This window comes from Oculina patagonica, chromosome 4, assembly GCF_052425735.1.
Source record: "Oculina patagonica isolate OP01 chromosome 4, crgOcupat, whole genome shotgun sequence".
Taxonomy (NCBI): Eukaryota; Metazoa; Cnidaria; class Anthozoa; order Scleractinia; family Oculinidae; genus Oculina; species Oculina patagonica.
The window spans coordinates 39,361,340-39,383,764 of NC_135761.1; the positions used below are offsets into that span (position 1 = coordinate 39,361,340).

Here is a 22,425-nt window from a genome sequence, read left to right on the forward strand (position 1 = left end):
CTGATCAAAATGAAAAAATTAAAAGTTTGAAATCATTGCTGTTTAAATAATTATCCTCTCTGCAATACCCAAGCTGGGGCATTCTTTGGATAAGAATAAAGAGTTTTAGGAATGATGTCATCCTCCTCCCTTGACCAAAATCCGGAGCCATCTGACAGTTTAGAGTATAACATAAAGAAGGCAAGGCCAAGAAGCGTAATCAGTGTAAAAACCAAATTTTGGTTTATTACAAGAAAATTTTGTTTAATACAATATTTCGGCTCTATTACAGAATCATAGTCATGTGTTGTTAAATTTTTACAAGATGAAACTTAAATATCTAAGGCGTGTTGATGTTACATAATAAAGTATAGAAATATTGGTAATCAGAGAAATAGTTCTAACTCTCTGGAGGCTTTGATTCCTTCATCATGCTTGGCTAAAGATTCTTGATATGAAAGGCTTTCAGGAACGCTAATTGTGACCAATTGTAAATACAGTCGAAGCTCTCTTAACGGACACTCTCTTTGGGGTCTCTCTTTTTATTTCTTTTTTTTACCTTTTTTTTCCTCTCATATATTTTTTTTTTTTTTTTTTTTTGGTTTTCGCCGGTTTTTTTTTTTTTTTTTTTTTTTTTTCGGAATTTTTTTTTTTTTTTTTTTATTTTTTTTTTTTTTTTTTTTTTTTTTTTTTTTTTTTTTTTTTTTTTTTTTTTTTTTTTTTTAAGAACCCCCCCCCCCCCCCCCCCCCCTTCCCCCCCCTTTTCCCCGGGCCGTATAGTCAATTACCTCGAAGTTGTTGAAAACTGTGTTACGAATATGCTCTTTAAAACCACCCAGGGCGTTAGGTGGTCATTAAAACAATCAGTTAATCCATGAAAGCTGACAAGTTCATTAAAGCCGTTGTAATTAGCCAGATGATGATACATAGGCTGTTCAGGCTTTGTGGTGTGCTCATTGAGCCTTAAGGCCAAAGAGCGATCTGTTTTCCTATATATTGTCGTGAACAACAAGGACAAGAAAGTTATTCCATGACAAAAACATATCAATACGTTTAACTTGGCCCTGAAAAAGTTTACAATTGCTGCAAATTTTGTAAGCTCTAGAATACAATGCTTTAACCCAGGCAGTTTTAAGACGCCAAGGGGTAAAACTGGAAAACGACATGTTTCTAGTTTTTGCTATCTGCATCATCAGCTTTTCTTCAATCTGTGGTACCATCAACCTTTTAACACGTTGACTCCTGGCCCTATCTGCCTTACGTTCCAGGCTCTTGAACTCACGATCTAACTCATCTGATCTCCACTGAAACTTCAAGTTTGGGGATCGATTCTTCAATTGAGTTCTCTGGATCATATGCACTTTCCTCTGAAGGCATGTACTCAATGGCCAGGAACTCCTGTATTTCTCTTTTTTCCATCTGTATAAGGACTCTTTATGAGGACTTCTTTGCATGCCTGGGGTTTCTACAAGGATTAACAAACATTGTCAGTGGTCTCGAATTAAACTGAGAGAACTTAAATGTATCTGGACAATGAAAAATTAATATACATTATATAAATATTTATACCATAACTGGGAGATTTCACACATGCCTATTGGTCAAGAGCTGTTCGACTCTTCTTGACCATGATGTGACATAACATGTGACACAACATATGTCAAACTTCTGAAAACCTGATTGTTTATGCTTTTTCAAAAGACAAAATTCCAGAAAATTGTAAAGTGTCATCAAAATGAGTAAGGCAAAACTTCCTACACATTTGACTGCTTCAGAAGGAAAAGGGGTTATTGTACAAGCTGTTACTTGCAGTGGATGTGCATGTCACAAACTGTTTTTAAAAAGCTTTATAGATTGTGCTAGACGTGAACGCTTCGATAGTCTTTCTTCTCATTCTCCATGGCCTTTTGTCTTTCATACATCCTATGAGGTCAGTTATTGTTGCATCCGTTACTGCCTTTTTTCTGCAGCCGTCTGACAAAATCCTATGCCACTGTTATATGTGACTCCCTCACGCTGTTCGATTGAATGTGTGTTTCGACTCTTCTTTGTTGCAAATTTCGCCTTGCCCTTTTTAATACTCTACTTGACTTTCTTTTGGCCTCTTGCTTTTTTCTCATCCATTTTTCTTACATAGGATTTGGCAGAAGGGGCTGCGACTTCACCCATCTTAGCTATGGCCTTTGTTGAACTGGGCGACTCCGGCTGCTATTCTATTGTTGCTGCTCACCGACATCCGTATTGACGAATTTTTGGCAATTTGGAACCAATTACGCTGTTTACCCACTCATTGCGCTGAGAAGACCCGACTGGGGCCATTTTCTCAGCAGCCTCCATAGAAAAGAAGAGTTGCAAAGCATCTTCCATCGAAGCTCGCAGGTGCTATGGTGTATCTCAAAGTAACTGCATGAATGGGACAATATTTGCTATCCAAGAAAGTTGTGATTGTCACTTCTGTTTTGAAATGTTAATTTTGTCCCCTTATTTCTTAGATTGTTTAATGTTGCTAATTGATTATTCTAGAATGGAGAAGAAATGTATTTTTTTAATTGAAGAGATTCCTAAGGAGGAGGTGACACATCTGCTTCATGGAATGAATGTGTTCACTTTTCTGCTTGTTTGCTGATGCCTGTTGCAAACTCTTCATTTAAATTTTCTAAATCTTCAGGAAAATAAAATACTCTCGTCGAATGTTTATCTTCTTCGTCCATTCACTCTTTAGGTAGTTTCTTTTAAAAAAGAATGGAGTTTTACACGTTTTCTTCAGTTGCAAATTTTGAATTTGCCAGCTGTCGGAAAAAATACACGGCTGATGACCGTTTCCATGCTTATGGCAAATTCCTGACCAAGCAAGAACTAATCAGAATGTTTGGATTTACCTAAGACTGGCTTTGTTATAAAATAATTTGGCTAAACAAAAGTAATTTTCTTCAGGGGCTTAAAAAGCTTAGTAATAACAATAATTATCACAGGAGTTTTTGAACAAAGAATTGTTTTATTATAAATAATAATTATAAGTAACAATTATTCACCAAAGGCAAAGTGATTACTTAACAATAATCACTGAGTCTGAGGCAATAATTGTTAATTATATTAGTAAATGTCTGTGTAAGCCATGAGAAACATTAAGGTTATCTAGCACTGTCTTCTTCATGACTGGGAAGGAGTTAAGAACCTGACCAGGCTGCTGTTTAAATAGCATGTCATCATCTGTGGTGCAGGTATGGATGTGCTTTGTCAGTTCTGAGGGGACGTTGTACTCACTCTCGTATTGATTACAAAACACCTTCATTCCAAAAGCACAACCATAGTGAAGGGCGAGACAACAATCATTTGTTGGGGGGCTACAGTTAAATAAAATACTGAAAATTAGATGTAATGCAATAGGCGTCTTTTGACTAGAAAGCAAACATGCGTGCTGTAAGTATCTCATGCAGACCATAAACATGACTGTTCTATGATTAGTTCCATTAGTTCCATGGGAAAATGTATCCACAAGGGAATACCTAGGTTTCTTTACATTTTCATCATTTACTTTAATTGTCTTTTCAGCTTTGTGGAAGCGAATTTTGTCCCTCGTAGTTTGTTACCGACTTGTTTCGTTTTCAATTCAGTAGACTTTAAAGTTCTTGCACGCTTCTTTGCTTCACTTTGTTACTTCAGGACATCTTTCCTTAGGTCATTGTTAATTCTTCTCAAAAATACTGTAAATATAAAAATGTCATTATTAAAAACTATTCGTTACTATGATAAATAGGGCTTTACAAGTTTTTTGAGAGTACAAACTTGTATTTTGTTATTTAAATAATAAATTGAAGGATGGAAAAACTAAGTTATACAGTGTACTTGCAGGTGTACTTGTGAAAGTGACTGTTTCCTTAGTGGTCTGCTTATATTGAGTCGAGCTGTTGACCTGCTCAGAAATGTACAAAACGAAACGCAGACAAACCCTTTAGGAAAAAAATGCATTCTCCCAAAATTTAAGTCTAGACTAAAGTTTGATGGGCGCTTTTGGTTCCATTTTCAGGTCATTTGCATCGTTGTTACCATGTCTACCCTTGGGGTTTACATGTATGGCACAGTCATTTTCTTAGTATATAGAGCCTTGACAAGAGTGAGGAATCTCATAGCCTCAAAAGCATACTTCATGCCTCTTGAATAGCATCTATAAAAAGGTGTGAACATTTTTCAATTGATTAGGCTTTGCTCCCATCACCTTCAGCTTCATTGTCATCGAGCTGCATCAAAAGTGAGGGATAGGCCCTATCCCCCACCAGGGGGCAAGGAACTAAGAAGCATCAAAAGTACAGCTAACTGTATAACCTGCAAGCCATAATTGAGCAGTCCATCGTCTTTTGCATCAGAAGGACTACTAGATATACCGATTTTAAGCTTAGGAGATGTGTCCTCTTGTGGAGTGCTTGGCTTTGTACCTGGATGTTGTATTTGATGGCCATTCCATTTGTGCCACTTTTACTTAAATGAATAGTCATTTTTCTTTTTGACAATTTTGGTCACAAACAATTACTGTATGCTATTGATTAAGATGCGCAAGTTCTGCTGTGCCTATGCAATTGTCCAGGAAAATTGGCCTGTATTATCTTTCATTTAACAAAAAATATTTGTAGCTAGCTACTTGGCCTTCAAAGTCTCATGACTATCAACAACATAATATTTTGGCCATAAGCTCATACCCATATGACTAGCACACGTAACTACATTTAAGTTAGTCGCCAGGGCCCAACCCCTGTAATGCTGTGGTCTAGATTGATATTAATAGCGAACATCAAAGCCCATTGCCCTTGCTTTTTTGGTAGCTGTGGTTACATCCTGCCGCAATGTATACAATTTCATTTTGCAAGATGAAGCATTGAAGGCAAGAAAGACAATGTCACCAGAGGACTGGACAAGATCATTTGACCCCTCCTTTCATCCCATGTTCCTTGCAAAAACTTCTGTTTCTCCTTGGACCTCTCCAATCTTACTAAAATCAAATGGCTGACTTGTAGGCTGCTCTGTATAGAGAATAATAGAGATTGATTGGCAGAGTACCTGGGTTGTCTTTTGTGCTCATGTTTCTCACTGTTTTCTATTCGTAGGACTTGACCATCAGTTACATCCTTTTGCAAAGATTTGTAAAGCCTTTCATCTTCAATCCTATGGGCTGCTTTTGGGTAGTCTTCTTTTAGTCCCCCTAAAGCATATGATATCTCTCAGTGACTGTACTATTGTTTTCACATGTAACTCTGTAAATGTTGCAGTCATAAGTGACTTCTTAAACCAACTGATAACATTTTCGATTTATGAACATGAACAAAAACAAGAAACTACAAAAATGACTGACAAACATAGCTAACATCTTACTACATTTCTCACAGTTAAAAATTGAACTGCTGACTACAAATAGCATAATTTACGAGTAATTAAAACATTCCTGATTTCATTTTAATTTCAATCCTTGTTCTTCTATGAATTATAACCGCATTTCTTAAGCAGATTTATTGTGTGCATCACAATGCCCAGTACATCAAATCCAATAGCTATTATAAAGTTCTAGCACAAGTTACTCTTGTGTTAAAAAGTCCTCATTCGGGTAGAAAGGTAGGAGCTTTTTGTCTTGTTTAAATCTATTTGCCTGAACTCTATATTGGCTCGGGGCCACCCTACAGTGCTTTTTAATGGATTCAACGAATACCTTTCCTGTTCTCCACTGTTCAGCCTCAACCACTTTACGATATCTTTAAATTTCTATAATCTGCAATTAACATATGCAGATGTAATCTTGCAATGTGTTGTGAGGGATTTTCTTCATCACTCAGCCAACCTGTCTTTCAAACAATTGAGAAGTTTTGTTGCAGATCCTCCTCTATGGGCAGCTCTGATTTTAACTTTCTTTGCTATGGCTTCGGCAACCAACATATTTTCAGTCCACGCACGTGTTCAATCTTGTCGACGTCTTCAAGTTCAATTATCCGGCTCGAAGGACCACTGTGCTAGAAATCCACACATTTAGGACTTCACATTCTTTATTTCCTGTCTTTCCTTCAGAGGACTGTACTTTCGCGTTCTTACAATCTTGACAATCTTTTGGCCATCTCAGCTTGAATCGTGTAACTCTCACATTTTACAATCACAATCTAGCTTTTTTCTCTCTCTCTTGCACATGACTTATTTGTCAATCATAAACTTGAACCATGTGACCAGATGCATAACACATAGTGTAACGTGCAGTGTAACGCAACTACAGATTTCGGACACTAGCCTCTTAACACAACATTCAACCTTGAGAATCGTCCAAGGGCAAGTATCACCGAACAGAAAAATTAATTCACCGGCCGCACGGTGAATTATATTTATTGTGGTCATTATTTCTATATCTTTCTTCGAGATCTCTTCTTTGAAGCAGTGCGGATCCACTGTGTTGATATTTTGTTGATGTTCTCACAGATCGTAGTAAAGGTAGCTTATCCACCCGGTAGCCAATCAGAGAGCAGCAGAAATTTGAATGGACCAATCAGAGAGCAGGATAGCTTCATTTGCATATTCAAGATGGCCACGGTAATTTCTGAGGGCTGTGATTGGCTTATGGGGAAATGACGTCACGCAGAAAGTCACACAACGATGAAAATAACGTTATTTAGCGGTGCATTTCTCATTAAGCTGCAGTTTTGTTTTGATGGGAAATTACATCACGAAACAAGTCACACAAATATAAAAATAAAGTAACACTTTATTTAAAGAGCCTATTTTACCTTGCGGGACGCGTCACACAAAAGAAAAAAGTAACACAGAGATAAAAAATACAGTAACAATTTATTTTTAAGATCCTATTTTACACTGCGGGACGTCTGATGTAGTCCTAACGACCATCGCCCGACTTACAACACAAACAGCTTCACGCAAGAAAAAAATCACGCAAAGAGGAAAAACTGCGGGAGGCAAGTATTAACAATTACCATAAAATACTAAAATCTTCAAATCGATAAGCACCTCTTAATTCTGGGGTCTTTTTAAGTTCAAAATAAATAAACGAAACCTCTTGAATTTCATCCGGTAATACATAATCCGTGTATATACGGAACTGAGTTCGATATACTATATCGTCAGGGTGGCAAATTCCAACCACTAATCGTACATTTAGATGTGGGTTACGACTTCGATCAAATATGCTGTTGGTTAATTCCATTATTAGGAAGTCAATCAAGAGTAACCAACTATTTAAAGGAACGTCGACTTCAAACAAAAACTACAGGACAGAAAAAAAAATAGCGCTTATTTGCTGCATAAAATGTTCATTTAACAATCAGTCGTCGCTAGTTTAATAATTTCACAATAATGAGTGTTACACCCTAATTGGTTCTGTCATATGAAAAACGTAGTGTTGAAGATTATCAACAGAGCGGTAACGAAAATAAAAGTCTATACGCCAATATTGTCTGACTTGGGTATGATCGACAAAATAAAATCATAAAATCTAGAAAAGTATCTAGAAAATATATTGTCCACATGACAAATGTCAATCTTTATTTCAGCATTGAATCTGCCGGGTTCTTCTGTCGCTATCAACCCGTGTATGTTCGACAAAAATGTGGAAACATCAGTATGCATGATGGTATAGGGGTACTAAAATTAAACAACAACAAAAATAGCTTATTGATTTAATTGGTTTACACCAAAAACCACTAACGCATGACTCCACTCATACTGATTCAATTGCAGGTTTTGTCTATATCTAAAATTCAGCAATATTTCAACGTAAAACTGGAACAATTTGTTCGGAATAAAATTTAATAAAAAACTCCCAAATTCCCACTGTGTTTCCTCCGTTAACTCATGGCACATGGTTATTTCAGTGCTAATGGCGGCGTTTGGCTGATTGGACATCAGACAATGACGTTTGAGACAGTCGAGAAATGAATAAACCAGCTCCTCCGGAATACGATATTGGAACTATAAACAAAATATATTTCAGAGGTCGTCTTATGTTTTAAATAACTTTAATAAACAATCGTTTAGCACATTTATAATACTCACGTCTTGGATCCTGCGCTGTAATATGTCACTGTTACGTAATTTCTCCAACGCGTTGATAGCCCGTTGACGGGGTGACAAATTGGCTTGTTCATGTCGATCGCTTGATTCCGGAAGCGGTACCTGGCAGTGAGGACATTTTTGTGATTTCCGTTCCCACCGCGACTGGCATTGTCGGTGTGCAAATTTTTCGCAGCAAGGATACATCAGTACTGAATTATCGAGGATATTAAAGGATGGTGCCTCCTCCAAACAGATGAGACATTTTTGGTCCTCCATCTCTTCAGGCACGTACTGTGCATGTAAACCAGCTAGGCGTCTAATTAAACAATCAAAACCACTCATGGTTACTGTACTTTGGGGGAAATCCATGGCATTGTTACGAAAAAATTGGCACTAATACATATCAACAGATTACGAATTACCTACATCTTCATTCAGCTTTCCAAAAATACCTAAGATCTTTGACACCCGGCCTGCAGTTAAATCATGACTGCAAGTTTGCAGCACTTCCACCCAATCTTCACCACAGTAAACTGACTGAGTACCAAATTTCCGTTTAACAAGGTCACTAAATGCAGCCAATAGATGAGGGAGTGGTGCTGCAATTGCGGGAATCTTTTAACCCATTGACTCTTAAACCGGCCTAAACCGGCCGTAAGAACGGGTTTTCCTTTCTTTTCAAAGGTTTGCATTATGCTTTAAAAAAAAGAAAGAAAGAAAAAGGAAAAAAAAAAAAAAAAAAAAAAAAAAAAAAAAAAAAAAAAAAAAAAAAAAAAAAAAAAAAAAAAAAAAAAAAAGGTAAAAAAAAAAAAAAATTAATGTTATTGACATCAATAAATGCAACTTCACTTGGCCGCGAATCTGGTTAACAAGCATCTTTGCCCCATCCAGGCTCGGTTGAGAGAGAAAAATTTTAAGTTATATTGATCACTAAATTAACATTAATTTAACAGTGTTTACATAGTTACCATCACTCATAACAGCTCTTATGACCATTTTTCGCAGGTCAACGACACGATACTGTGAGAAATCCACATCTGGTGGGAACTCTAAAACTTGTGCAGGCTCTTGCCCTGTTACTTGGGCTTAAAATAGATAATATTGAATTATAATGCTAGAAATTATTGGGTTTATGTTAATAGGAACCACTTTTTTCACTGCACCCATGTACTATATTGAATAGAAGGAAAAAGAAAAGAAAATTCAGAAAATAACACAATTTAGAAAAATCAGTTGAGGGCACTAATAATTTAATTTAGACTTTCCACAGCCTCTCTCTTTCAAAGCGAAAGAGTGGGTGGGTGGAGGAAGATTAGCGAAGGGCAAAGCACAGAGGGTGGAAGCAGTTTTACACTGGCATCCAGCCCCCTTCCCATTTTCACTGCATTCTCATCGTTTGAAAAATACGAAAAATAGAGGGATGTAAACAGTCAAACTAAATTTGGTTAACATTTTAATTTATCTCAAGTATTTAATTTTTCAGCTCTTTACAAGAACTACGATTGAAATCAGTCTGCATATGCCTGAGAAAGGCTCGTTGAACTTCTGGATCTTTGGCAAACCCTTTTAATTGTGGAACATCTAAATGTGTCAGAAAATCAATGAATTAATTGATAAAATATAAAAAATAATAATTTCAAAGCCCTTATAATAAGAATCTTACAACATTTTTTTTCATCAAAAAAATAATGCATATTATTGCAATTGATTTCAGTGATTATTTGGAAAACCTGTTGCTATCCAGAACTGTCCTTTCCTTAATCCAAGGAAAAGAACTGGAAGCCTTGTGCTAGTATACCAATCTCTCATCTGAAATAATAGAAACATATATGCATCAGAGATTTAAATGCAATAATCTATAGAACTGACTACAAAACCAAATTACACGAATGCTGTAGTGAAAGAAAACGCCTGGCGTCAGGTCCCGTAGGCTTTGAACCGGCAGTTCGGTAAGGTCGCCTCAAATCTTTTTTACTTGATGGTGTCTTGCGTGAGTATTTATTAAATGCCTCTTGGTCATATTCACGCATTTCTTTAACTAGCGAGTGGTACAAAGTGTTTTTAAGGCACCCATGTTGGAAGAGTCAAACAACAAGATATTTGCATAAATATGCTAATAGTTTTTTTCCCAAAGGAAAAACAATTTATTGTTCCACTCCAATATGGCCGCCAATAACACATTCTATTTACCAACTTGATAATTCAGGAATGCGGGCATTTAAGTACCTTCACCACACGTAAAAAAAGAAATACTTTTTATTACTTTTTACGTGATAGTGGAAATTTGCCTACATATATTTTTTAACGCACGTTTTACGTTTGTAAATATTTATGCGTCAGTGGAAATCCACCAACTTACTCTTCCTTGTAGGACAAGGACCTCTGTCACCTTCAAGGTGTCGCTGTGATTAATACCGGTAACCTTCTTTCCTCTATGCAGTGTAAAGTATCTAGGAAATTCCGGTTCTGATCCCACCCAGTCATATACCTCCTATAAAAAACTGAATTAAAAGAAATGAAATAAATTTGAAATATTGAATATGAAAAATCAAAGGTTACAACCATTAGTGCGCTGTGTACACAACAACAATACTTGATCACTCTTCTAACTAGAGCCTCTGGTGGATAAATCATGGGATTTGACATGACATGCATCTCATCTTGCAAAGACTAGCACTTATATGGCTATTAAATGATACAGCAAAAAAATGCTAAATGTTATTGTCCTTTTTTCAGGAATGGCCTTGATGTAAAAAAATATACTTTATCGAAGTATATATACCTGAAAACAATGGCCTAAACCAAATCTCCTTCCTATCTTCCCCCCCCCCCCCAGAGTGTCTGATCTGTATTATCACTGGGGGTTCCTCTTCTCCCGGCTCTGCTCTTTTAATCTCTTTCAACTTGAACATAAACACATAACTTTATTTGTTTTATGTTACTTATAAGATGGTTCAACTGGACTTTTTTAGGGTTAACACTGCTCAAGTTTGAGAATTAACTGTCACCATTATAAATGCTATAGATAAACGATCACCACAGTTAGATTATGATGAAATACATATTTTACCTTATCTAATACTGACAACTGTGGCGATCGTTTTTTGATAGCATTGTTAATGGCGATCAACGTATCAGTAGTTAATTCTCAAACTGACATTGTACCAAATTTCCGTTTAACAAGGTCACTAAATGTAGCAGGGTGCGAAATAGGTTCAGCCAATAGATGAGGGACTGGTGCTGTTGGAGCCCGGGGTACATACAACAGGAATGGCTTCATCTGGACTGCCAGTTACATCAACAGAGAATGCAACATACTTCTCCATTTCAGGCCGGACATCACACTATACTTCCTGATCCCTATGGTTGGCAAAGGCATTTATAATGCTGATCAGATGTTCAAATATGGGCCTTCTCTTACTGTTATTGATATCAATAAATGCAACTTCACTTGGCCACCAATCTGGTTTACAAGCGTCTTTGCCCCATCCAGGCTGGGCTCTTTCTAAAGTAAAAAAAATATCAGAGAGAGAGAGAAAAAAAGTAAGTTGTATTGTCACTAAACTACTCCGTAATCGACAAGATGGAAAATTAAGTCAAAAAATTAACATTAATTTACTTTATTTGTACCTTTTTCACTTATTTTCTTACTTTTTTTAGCACTAGCCAATTACAGTGGAATCAAAGCAACTGCCAAGACATTTGTTCCATGTTATTTTCAAAGAGGTCCATTGATTTTCCATTTTTTTCCTCATTTTTTATCAATCACGGTCGGTGTCAAATAGCAATCAATATCAATCTTCAATTAATATAAATTTCTGATACCACTCGATAGAAATCAACAAAGAAAAAAAGTTGTGAGTTGGATTGCATTACCCTTTTAAAATACTTGGCTCTAAACATTGATCCACAGTGGAAAAGGATAATCTATTTGAGTTAATATAAAATAATGAAACTTTCCAAGCTGATCAAGTATGCATCATTTTATTGTAAAAACTCTCACCTTTAACTGTTTTCCGTATCTTTCAGTTTCGTCTTGATACACTTCATTGTAAAATCTTCACTTCATACACTTCATTCTGAAAATCCACTTAACGATACCCACAAATGATTGTTACGACAATAGGACAATGAAACTTGTGAGTGATTTCAACATGGAATTGACCAATAAAAGGTTACATCAAAAGAAATCTATCACTCTATATAGCAGAACGGCTTCTGGTTGCATGAATTCACAGAAGCCGACATTTGCATTATCACAACTTTGTCTGTATTTTACTATGAACGTCCCTCAAGGGATATTAAAACACATTTGCCGCGAGCAAATGTCATCGATTCTCAATGTTATTTGAAACTTGATCATAACGCCTAATAACAACTTCCACTTCACAATTTTACCACCAACAACCCCGGTCAAGTTTTCACGCTATCGTACTTGTCACCAACGTGTTGCTACATTAGCTTAAAAGTCTGTAAACGATTACGGTAACATACATTTAACAAGAAAAATGGTCATTGAAGTCATAAGCCTAGACAAACATCTTGTCAATGTTTCAAAATTTTCATACAGGTTAACGCTTAAATACAGAGTTTGCTACTTTACTTGCTTACCTGAGCGAAGGTGACCATTTGTATAGCTGTCTACATATGTAGTGTTAGAAACCTCGATTAAATCCACGGATCCTTAGGGTAATAGTGAGATCCACCATTAAGTGTGTATCGGGCTATTCTGTACGACATTTTGCACGGCCTGCACTCAAGCATAATTTTAGTCGCCGGAATTAGGATTTCCAGGGTGAAGACTTAAGCTTTTGTTGGCGGATTATGCATTGTAATGTTCCTCTCAAAACGCAAGTACATGCTCACTGGAGGTGCAAGAAATTTTGGAAAGTTGAAATTCGCACCTTGACACGTCCCAGAGCTGACCTTGGGGGAGCAGAGAAGAGCCAAGAAAATTCGCACAATTATTCTCAACAAAATTCACATAACAGTCCACTTCTTCTTTTGACAGGGAAGAGAGAAAAGTCTGACTGGCCCATATCAACTGGTAAATTATCACCAAATGAAGTGACGCACCACCAGAATCAGTGCACTTCATCACATACGTCTGTGGCACGTGCTGAATAGCTGCCTTCAGGAAAATTACTCCCTGAAAGGTTATCTTGCTGGCCAAAATAAGCAATGAAGCTTCTTCTTCGTCCACATCCATTGTTGAAAGATCAATTCCACGAAGGAATGCTATTTTTGATGCCAGTTGCTCTTGAAAAGCTTTTCTTGCCAAAAAGCGTTTGTCAAGCGAATCCAATGAAAACATTTCCGCACTCTTTCTTTTTTCCACTTATCCATTACGCTGCGCTCCTGATCAGACGGTCATGCAGATGTCACTTCTTTGTTGCTGTTTGCCTCTGCCATGCCTCAGCGAAAGGGCGTGGGCTCTGTGGCCACTGATTGCTTGGGGCCTTCTTTTAACAAAATCATGTCGAAATAGCCTTGTCAAAATTAATTCAGTGAGGAAAAACTGGTATGTACCCTTAGTAGCCCACAAATTAAAATTTTTTCTGCAAACCTTTCCTACAGTCCACCCCTTCTTAAAGGGAGTAACTGACGAAAAAAGTGAATAAATTTGAAACAAAGTAAACAAGAAATAACTGTGAACTGTAAACAATAAAAACACTGAGAAGACTGACAATGCCCGATAAAGAAGACTTCAGCTCGCTCGACTCTCGCTCCATGTGCTCTTCTGTCACGTGACAATGTTTTGTATCCCATAATTCTACTATACACACACACATCTTGGAAGGCCTCAATAAGGGCAGTGATTTCCTGTGTCAAGTATATAAAGTATACCAGTAAGTATATTAAGTGTTACTGCTATAAGGCTATAAAGATCAATAAAAAAGTATCTTTTTGCGTCATACATGTTGAAAATATTTTTAAAAAATCCTATACTGCCTTATATTTCTTTAAAAACTTCCCTATATTAGCCCTGTATTTAAAAAAAGACCCTATATTTAGCCCTATAATTTGGCAGGAGGCCACTTGAAGCCCTGTGCACCTCTTTGCACATTCCATTTTTTTTCTTGTGTTCTGTACAAATGTTGCAGTACATGTAGTCTTCCTTTTCGTCAAGCCAACCAAGAATACGTTTTCATCCAACTGCTGAAAAATTTTCTTGCTTTTTTTTGGTTTGATGCAGTTGATGAATTGCTAGAACTGGGAGCGCTGTCAATAGCGCTAGCTTTAGAGTCAATCTAGATTTCGAGAAAATCAAGCTTGTTTAAAAACATCGTTGCTATGGTAACCTTTGTGACGAAGTGACAGTAAAAAAAAGAAACTTCGGTCATATATGATCATTATGGTGTATTTTGGCAAAATCGAACATTTGCTTCCTAGACAATTATCATTTACAAAACGACCACCCTTTGGCTAAAAAAACTACACCGAGCCTCCTTAACGAGAGAGGCATAAAATCCAAGCAGATTTACAATTAATTAAGCTATTTACATTTGAATTTGATTTTAAAATTAGTAAAAGTTAAAAATATTCAAACTTATAAAACTATTACACTTGAATTTAATTTAAAAAACTAGCACTTAAAGTAGGTAAAATCTTTCTGTTTAAAATTAGTGGTTGACACAGATGAGAATTAAAAAATAAAATCAATAAAAACATCTGAAGTTTTAAGCATGCGGATGAGGTCCTTTACTGCAACACAAAAAATGGTTTAAGTTAGCAAACAGTGGACTTGATATGCCATACTTACTTTGGTCTGCATCTGCCAGCATAACGACATCTTGCAGGTTGTTAGCTGTTTTCAAATAATTTTCAAAAACGAATATCAAAAGAAGTGCCTAATTATAACACTTATTGAGTAATTAACACATGCATGATTCACTCCTACAAACAAGTGTTTCTGCATGGGTATAACAGGGTGTGAGCCACATTGTTTTCACATTATAATAAGTTTAATTTACTGATAGTTTAATATTTAGAGGGTGACCTTAATTAGAAATTGATGTTATTAGGAAGGTTTTAACTGCCATTGTTTGGAAACCAGATCTCATACAAATAACTTTTTTCACTAGAAAACTTTCCATTGAAGAGTCCTTTATTCCTTGTATGGGAGCACCCAACCCTTCAAGTTAAGAGCATTTCAGTCACCATGGTTGCCAGACTTGTGCAAAAAATTAACGACAAGGATTTTAAGGTTGAGCCAGACTTGACTAGTCGGTGGCCAGTTAATGTGACAGTTAATATGTACCTTCATCCATGTTCTTCAATGCTTCCTTGGCCACTTTCAGGGAAGGTAAGTCTTCCTATACATCCTCGTGATGTTATGGTTATAAACCTTCGAAGTCCTTGTTCCCTTTCAAGTTGTCCAATAAAACGCAAAGCATCACTGGCTTGAAACCCAAAAACATCGCCACACTTGCACTTTGACTTCACTGAGGATTTAGGAAGGAACCACTTATTGACCTAAATTTCCAAATAACAAAGTCAGAGTAAAAGATTTAAAGCTACTTGATTCTTCAACAAGCTTCCCCTCCTTCCTTTTATTAAGAGATTTTTTCTACTCCGTTTACTACATACAAACAATGAATTCCAAGTTACATGTAAGTAGTGTCTTGTATATTGTTTTCTTGAGTCTTAAGACTTATGACTTAATTTGGATTTCATTGTTTTAGTTAAACATATCGTTTTAGTGACCCTGGAATGGTAGTTACACTACAATACTAAAGAATAAGCATTATTTACGCTGTAGAAACCATGAAATGTTTGCAAGAACCTCAAGTGGGTGCTCCACAATTTTTTCAATCATTTGCCAGTAGTTCTCTTCTTCATCCTTTGTGTAAGCTACACCCTTACAATTTACGCGCATATTGTGGGCAGGATCTTATCCCCAAAATGGGCCAATACAGTATCAAAATGTTGAAATAAATTGAGCTTCTCCAAAATTTAAAAAGAAAATAAATAAATGTAAAATTACTTTTTCATGTAAGCTTTTATAATAGCTAAGTAATGGATTGTTTTACTTGAATCAAAAAAATGGGCATCCTCTTCCAATGAACTGGACTAATTAAATACATTCACTTCACAAAACATAGCTCTTGATGTTTGATTTAAAGATTTACTTATAAATCAGTAAGATGATTTTTTTCACCTGGAGACATGACAGAAATTTCAACTGAAAACACTACAAGGGCCAGGTGGACAAGTGGGTAATGGTTTAAATGAAAAAAAGCACATACCTATGTAAAGCACTTCGGGTATGTTGTACATTTGATAGTTTACAGGTTATGTTTATGTTAGAGCTAAATGTCGGGGAAGTCCCCTCTCTAAAGTTAAGGAGATCTTGACACAAAGTATCATTTTTGAACCATGGCTTGCCTGTATCCAGATTCGGTTACAAACACTTCAACTTTGCTTGTGGTTAGTCTGAATCTTGCTTGCTTCTGATTACTTCCATTTCAGTTTGCTTAGTTTGTCTTAATTATTGAGCTTGCAGCTGAGTCCACCCTTTGTCCATGCAATAATAATCAATTGAAAATGCTGAATTCACTAAAAACTTGCATTCCTTTACTTTACAAGCACGGCACAGCACAGGTGCACATTACAAAACTAACTTTAATTTCACAGTCTCTGTTTTGCAAACTAAGAAGGTGTGCCCAAGATTTGCTAGATTTATAATCAAAAGTAAATTGAAGTGGCATTTTCCAACCTACCCTTACTTACCTTTCAGTACAGTTGAATCCTGCTCTAAATCTAGACACCCCAATATTATGGACAGATTTCTGTGTCCCAAAAGACAATACTCTCATATACATCATTGACCCCACTTTTAGACAAAGCAACGTTACAAAAAGAGCTGACTCCTTGTTTAGCTCCAAGAACAGTTATTTTAGTCTGAAAATCAATAAATAATAATAATAATAATAATAATAATAATAATAATAATAAATGGCATAAGGTTTCACTTGTTACAGCTTCATATATACTTCATTCAAAGAACATACCAAAACATGTTTTGTGGTTGTTGAAATTTCTGCTTTATTCCTTGTATGAGAGCACCCAACCCTTCAAGTTAAGATCATTTCAGTCACCATGGTGACCCAAATTTTGGAGCTGGCAAATAAATTAGAACTTAAGTTTCCAGACTTGTGCAAAAAATTTACCAAAAGGATTTAAAGGTTGATCCCTACTTGACTTGGTGACTTGTTAGTGGATGCAATTCAAACATTGGCCACTTTCAGGGAAGGTAAGTCTTCCCACACATCCTCGTGACGTTACGGTTATAAACCTTTAAAGTCCTTGTTCCATTTCAGGTTGGCCAATAAAATGCAAAGCATCACTGGCTTGAAACCCAAAAACATCGCCACACTTGCACTTTGACTTCACTGAGGATTTAGGGAGGAACCACTTACTTACCTTTCCTGTGGAAAAGAGTAGTAGGGCGTAGTTCAGCTGACTACGCATGTCCAACTGACTCTTTTCCAAAATGTGGCAAATTTTCTGGAACACAGAATCTTGCCTCATGTGCTCAAAGCATTCCCTTAGCTCAATCAGGGTGCCAATGCTCAGCACTGCCTTTCTTAACAGTGGCTGCAGGAAGGCTATCAGTTCTAGACTCCCTTGCAGTGTCTGCACACTGCTGATTTTTTCGAATGCTATTGTGGCAATTCTTGTTAACACTCAAAAATGGAAAAAAATTATGTTAAAGGCATTTTGGTAAGTTAAGCTTTTATTGAATAATATTACAAATAGGTCATGCCACATGCAGATGATTGATGACTGCAAGATACTGCATTGGCTTCTGTGTGCGCAGTCACATTTCATGAATTCACAAATTATTGAATCTGTTATTTGCTCGAAACTGAAGTAAAATCAAGTTTTTTATTGTAATTGACGATTGACTGAGGCTCAAGGGACCTTGAAAGTCAAGTATTTAAATAATCGATGATGTAAATGATTAGAAATTTCTGAAAAGTTGAGCACAGTGTTTGCAAAGAAGAAACCACAAACATACCCACCCAAACATACCCACCTTTTGTGGATGCCTTGTACCGCTCATCACATATTTGGCAGTGAAAAAAATCAAAACAACAATGAGAAGGTCTATGATCAAAAGAGACACATTTCTTACAATTAAAGTAACTAGAGCATTTTTGTCTTCAAAAAACATAAAAGGACTTAGGAAGAACAGGACAAGAACATTGTCCATTCTCTATCACATCACAGGCAAGGCAACTGCCAATCATCGTTTCCAGGTTCCTTGATTTCTTAGAGAAGAGTTCTTGTCTCTCTTCCTTAACCTTTGCCAGACTACTAGACGAGTGACAAAACGTTCAATCACGGCCACTTAAGGTAAGAGGATAGGATAAGCAGGGTAGATGTAAGCTCAGAGAATACATGAACAACCCAGATGTTTATGCCTTCTTCTTGCCTCTGGCCGCAAAGAAGGAAACTATGTCATTTCAGTCTCTTGCGTCCTCGCAATGAAACAATGGTAAGGAATGTTGAAGGTACAAGTGTAATAACTGGTCACAAGTGTAGTAACGTTTGGTCACAAATGTAGTAAATGTTTCAAAGATATGTACAAAAAGAAATGGTACGTGTCAATCACCGTCAATTGACACTCATTGTTTTATATGCACGCATCATTTATTGAAACAATTGTCCAAATAAACATTTTTTTGTAAGCCTGAAATACGTGAAATCAGGTACCAGTAGCATATTCGATGGATCGTTCATTTGCTTCAATTTAATAAAGTACAAAACTTAGGCCATGCAATATGGCTAACGAGAGAAAAAAGAACAAATGTCATTGAGACAAAACTGATAAGAAATTCGACAATTCTTAGCAAGTTTTAAGAAGTTTATTCACCCGGAAATAATCGATTTAGAAACTGAAAACTCAACCTCAACTCAACTAAAAAAAACTTTCTGCGAACTAAACATGGCTGAACGAATTGAGTCTATGCCTGCTTGCCATTTTTCCAATGAACTTCAGCAATGGCAAACCAACCGTACTCTAAACACTCTAGCTTAGCCCAGGCTTGGTGCCAGCTAGAGACTTATAGCCTCTTTTAGTTCAATAACCGCCCCACTGCCTTTTCCTTTTAACAAGATTATTTTGTGCATGCTGATGAGTGCTTGCTGTTTTGGTAAGTCTGGTATATACACTCTTGGCCACGGCACTTTCTCCACCGTAGATTTAAAAAAGTTGTTCACACATTTCAAATGTAAGAAAAAACTAACCACTAACGTAATAACTTTTTAACGTTTAATGTAATATAACTCTTAACCACAAATGTAATAACCGGGTGACCACTAATATAACAAACTTTAAGGAAAGTACGGTTAGGTTCCAATTAACTTAAAAAGAACAAATATTTTGAGTGAAAACTGAAACTTTTTATTGGAAGATATGTACAAAAAGTGTTTAATCATATTTTTTTTCAACAAACTCAACAACAAACGTTCAACAAAGAACATGTCCGTCCAACATTTAAAAAATGTAACGTCGAGAAAAAACGGCATTGGTTTATTACTTTCTGTTCTTCCACTTATTGTCCTCAACTGAAAGCCATGTGTGGATACCTGTGTATATTAAATACACCCAAGCATGAAAACATGTTTTTGAATCAATGATCCTCTTCAATTTGATCGTAGCGCTACTAAGTTTGCCAAATTCTCTACACATACTCAATATGCTGTGCCATCCAGACGCCATATCCTTTCTTAAATGGACTTGTGGGAGCTGGCGTCGGAAGGGCGAAACAATTCTTAAACTATTCTTAAAAACTTGTAAACTTGCGCTTGGGGGAAGTAATCATTGGTCATTGACTTTTGTATTGTTGGTGGCTCCTAAAGGAGCCGTTTTGGTTGGCTGCAGTAGAGCCTTTGGTGTTTGTGTTTTATTAATTTTCTTTATTTATGGGCTTGACAAGGTGAGCACAGGCCTCCAGTACTAGTTTTATGCTGGTGTCTCTTGAGCCGCTTGTCAGACACCATGACCAGCAAAGCTTCATCGTGTTGTAGCTTGATTAGTGTGTGGAGGGGCAGTTGGGCTTTGCCTTTCGCTTGCTGGTTTAGTCCGTTATGCCGTCCCTCAAGGCCGTTGTTAGTCCTGACCACCTGTTTGAACATGCTCCAGGATGTTGGTGGGAAGAACTCGCTGCTGATCCAATTTTCCTCCACGTACTTGACCATTTTTTTGACTGCACGGACGCTCGCTTCCTGTTTCAGGCGTTTGAATTTTCTGGGGATCTTCTCAGCTGGCAGGTAGGGCAACGCCATCAGCCTTCGCAGAAACTTGTTTGTTCCGCGGTCGTTTTTGTACGCCTCTTGTAGACCAAACTCTTAAAAAACGAAACAGCAAATGGCAAATTTGTTTTCAAGTTTGCCGATCATAATCTGTTTTAATCGTCATCAGTCGTATTTATCCTTGCTTAGTTTCGGTATTCTATTTCTTTTTTGGTGCAGTTTTACATTTCCAAAACTATTATTTCAAAAAATGACAAAATACCGTGACATAGCTGCTTCTTTCCATAGTGATCAAAACTTCGTCAATTTGTTTGTAATTTAATTGAAGTTAAAACAAATGTGCTAACCTTCCTCCAAATGTGCTAACCTTGTGTCCAGTGAAATGAGCATCCCTTCAGCTCTACATCTGGTAGAACCTGACGCATCGCACTCCATATCGCCTTCTCGAAGTCCAGTGTGATCCGTTTTACCCTTCGGCTGGTCAGGGAGGATGGACAGGACTGCCTCTAGCACTGCTATGTAGTTTTCCCCGGACATGATCACAAAAGCAAGGAGCACTTTTTAGGAGCTGCGTAAACAGACGGCGGCACAGTTTGAACGTTGCATCCATATACCATGTCTTGGCTTTTTAAGTACCTCCAGCAGCTTGTCTGAGGCAAGGAGCAAATGACATCATTCTTTTATCTAAAACAAAAAGTTTGATAGAAACATTTCTGATGCACGAATCCTTTTTTACACTCTATTTTTATAAGAATACAGTTTGTGCGACCCTGGCTGAATATTCTTATTTTTTTGCCGATTTTAGGCTTCAAAAATATTCTTATGAACATTCTTAGAAAATACCGTTTGCATTTCCGTTTAAGCAAGTGTTGGGTAATCAATTACAAGTGTTTGGTGTCCAGATTTGTATCGTGTTACATTGTGCATGTGCTTCAAAAAAAGTGTAATTTCATTTAGCGCAACATTGACAACATTAAGTTTCAGTTTACGTACTAGCAACAGATCTGATGCACTTACATTAACTAATCCTTTTTTAGTTTTATTTAGCGCAACTAGTTTTTATTTTATGTGTTATTTTACGTCACTGTTCTTAGAGATTTTAACAAATCACGCCTGCTTTACTCCTCAATCAATCTCCGTGTTTGATGGAGCTTTAATTCGATCTTACAATCATACCGGCCTACCTTTACATCTTTTCTGAATAAGCCTTCTGGGATGTGCTCTGTTTGCAGCTCGAAGTTGAGGTCTTTTGGGTCTTGGGGGTGCAGCTGTTGTCGGGTTGGATTAGGCGTTCTAAGAGAAATTAGCTCATGGTGTACGTATGGACGAATTTGTTACATCGTATTTGCTAATAACTTTTTGTCCTGACTTCTCTTGCAAAAGCGTGTTGACCTAATCCTTGGTGGTTCAAATCTAATATCCGCTCACGAACAAGTGAAGGTAGTGCTCTTCCATTATTATGGTATCAGCTGCTTTTATTTGGGCAACACAGTGGGACAGTGCAGTAGCTCTTGTCACAACCAATTCAGCAGGCATATCTGCAGTTTGCAAGGCATAATGCGAGTGTACGGTGGAAGATTTCACCCCGTCCCTATAAACTGAAGTGGAAATTCCACTGGAACACAACAACTTTCCGTCAGGATTTTCGATGATTTGGCCACACTTCTTAAGGTGACTCGATCGAAATTAATGACCTGCTGTATGCCTGTCAAAAATTTCTAATAATTTCACCATTTCTGACTCGATTTCCCATTTTACTCGAAATTCATCAAAGATTGATACACACGTCAATATGTCCTTGGAGAATGGCTGCTCTGTGGCTCCAAGAGTAACTACCAAGTCATCTAGTGAGATGCTCCCAATCTTTTTTAGCAATTCCTCCACGCCTGCGTCCTTGGCCAATGACTTGGTAGTCACAGGGATGGTCTCGCTCAATTTGGTGTTAGACTCGTCGCTTTTCCTTCAGTAGTGCCATGGCTTGCAACAGGATTTCCTCTGCCCCCAGGTTAAATCCAGTATCACAACATCGTCCTTATTGACTAACTTTAAAGCCTCTTGGCTACCAAGGTCGTTTTTCTCTAGCTGTTCGATTGTGCTCTCCTTCAGACCAGAATTTTTGTACCACTGTTTGAAGTCAAAGCTCGCCAT

The 22,425-nt window shown here is 37.0% G+C and overlaps 1 pseudogene; it reads right to left on the reverse strand.

Moving 5' to 3' along the window:
* Nucleotides 1–15,276: 15,276 nt before the first annotated feature.
* Nucleotides 15,277–22,425, reverse strand: LOC144648443 (uncharacterized; annotated as a pseudogene).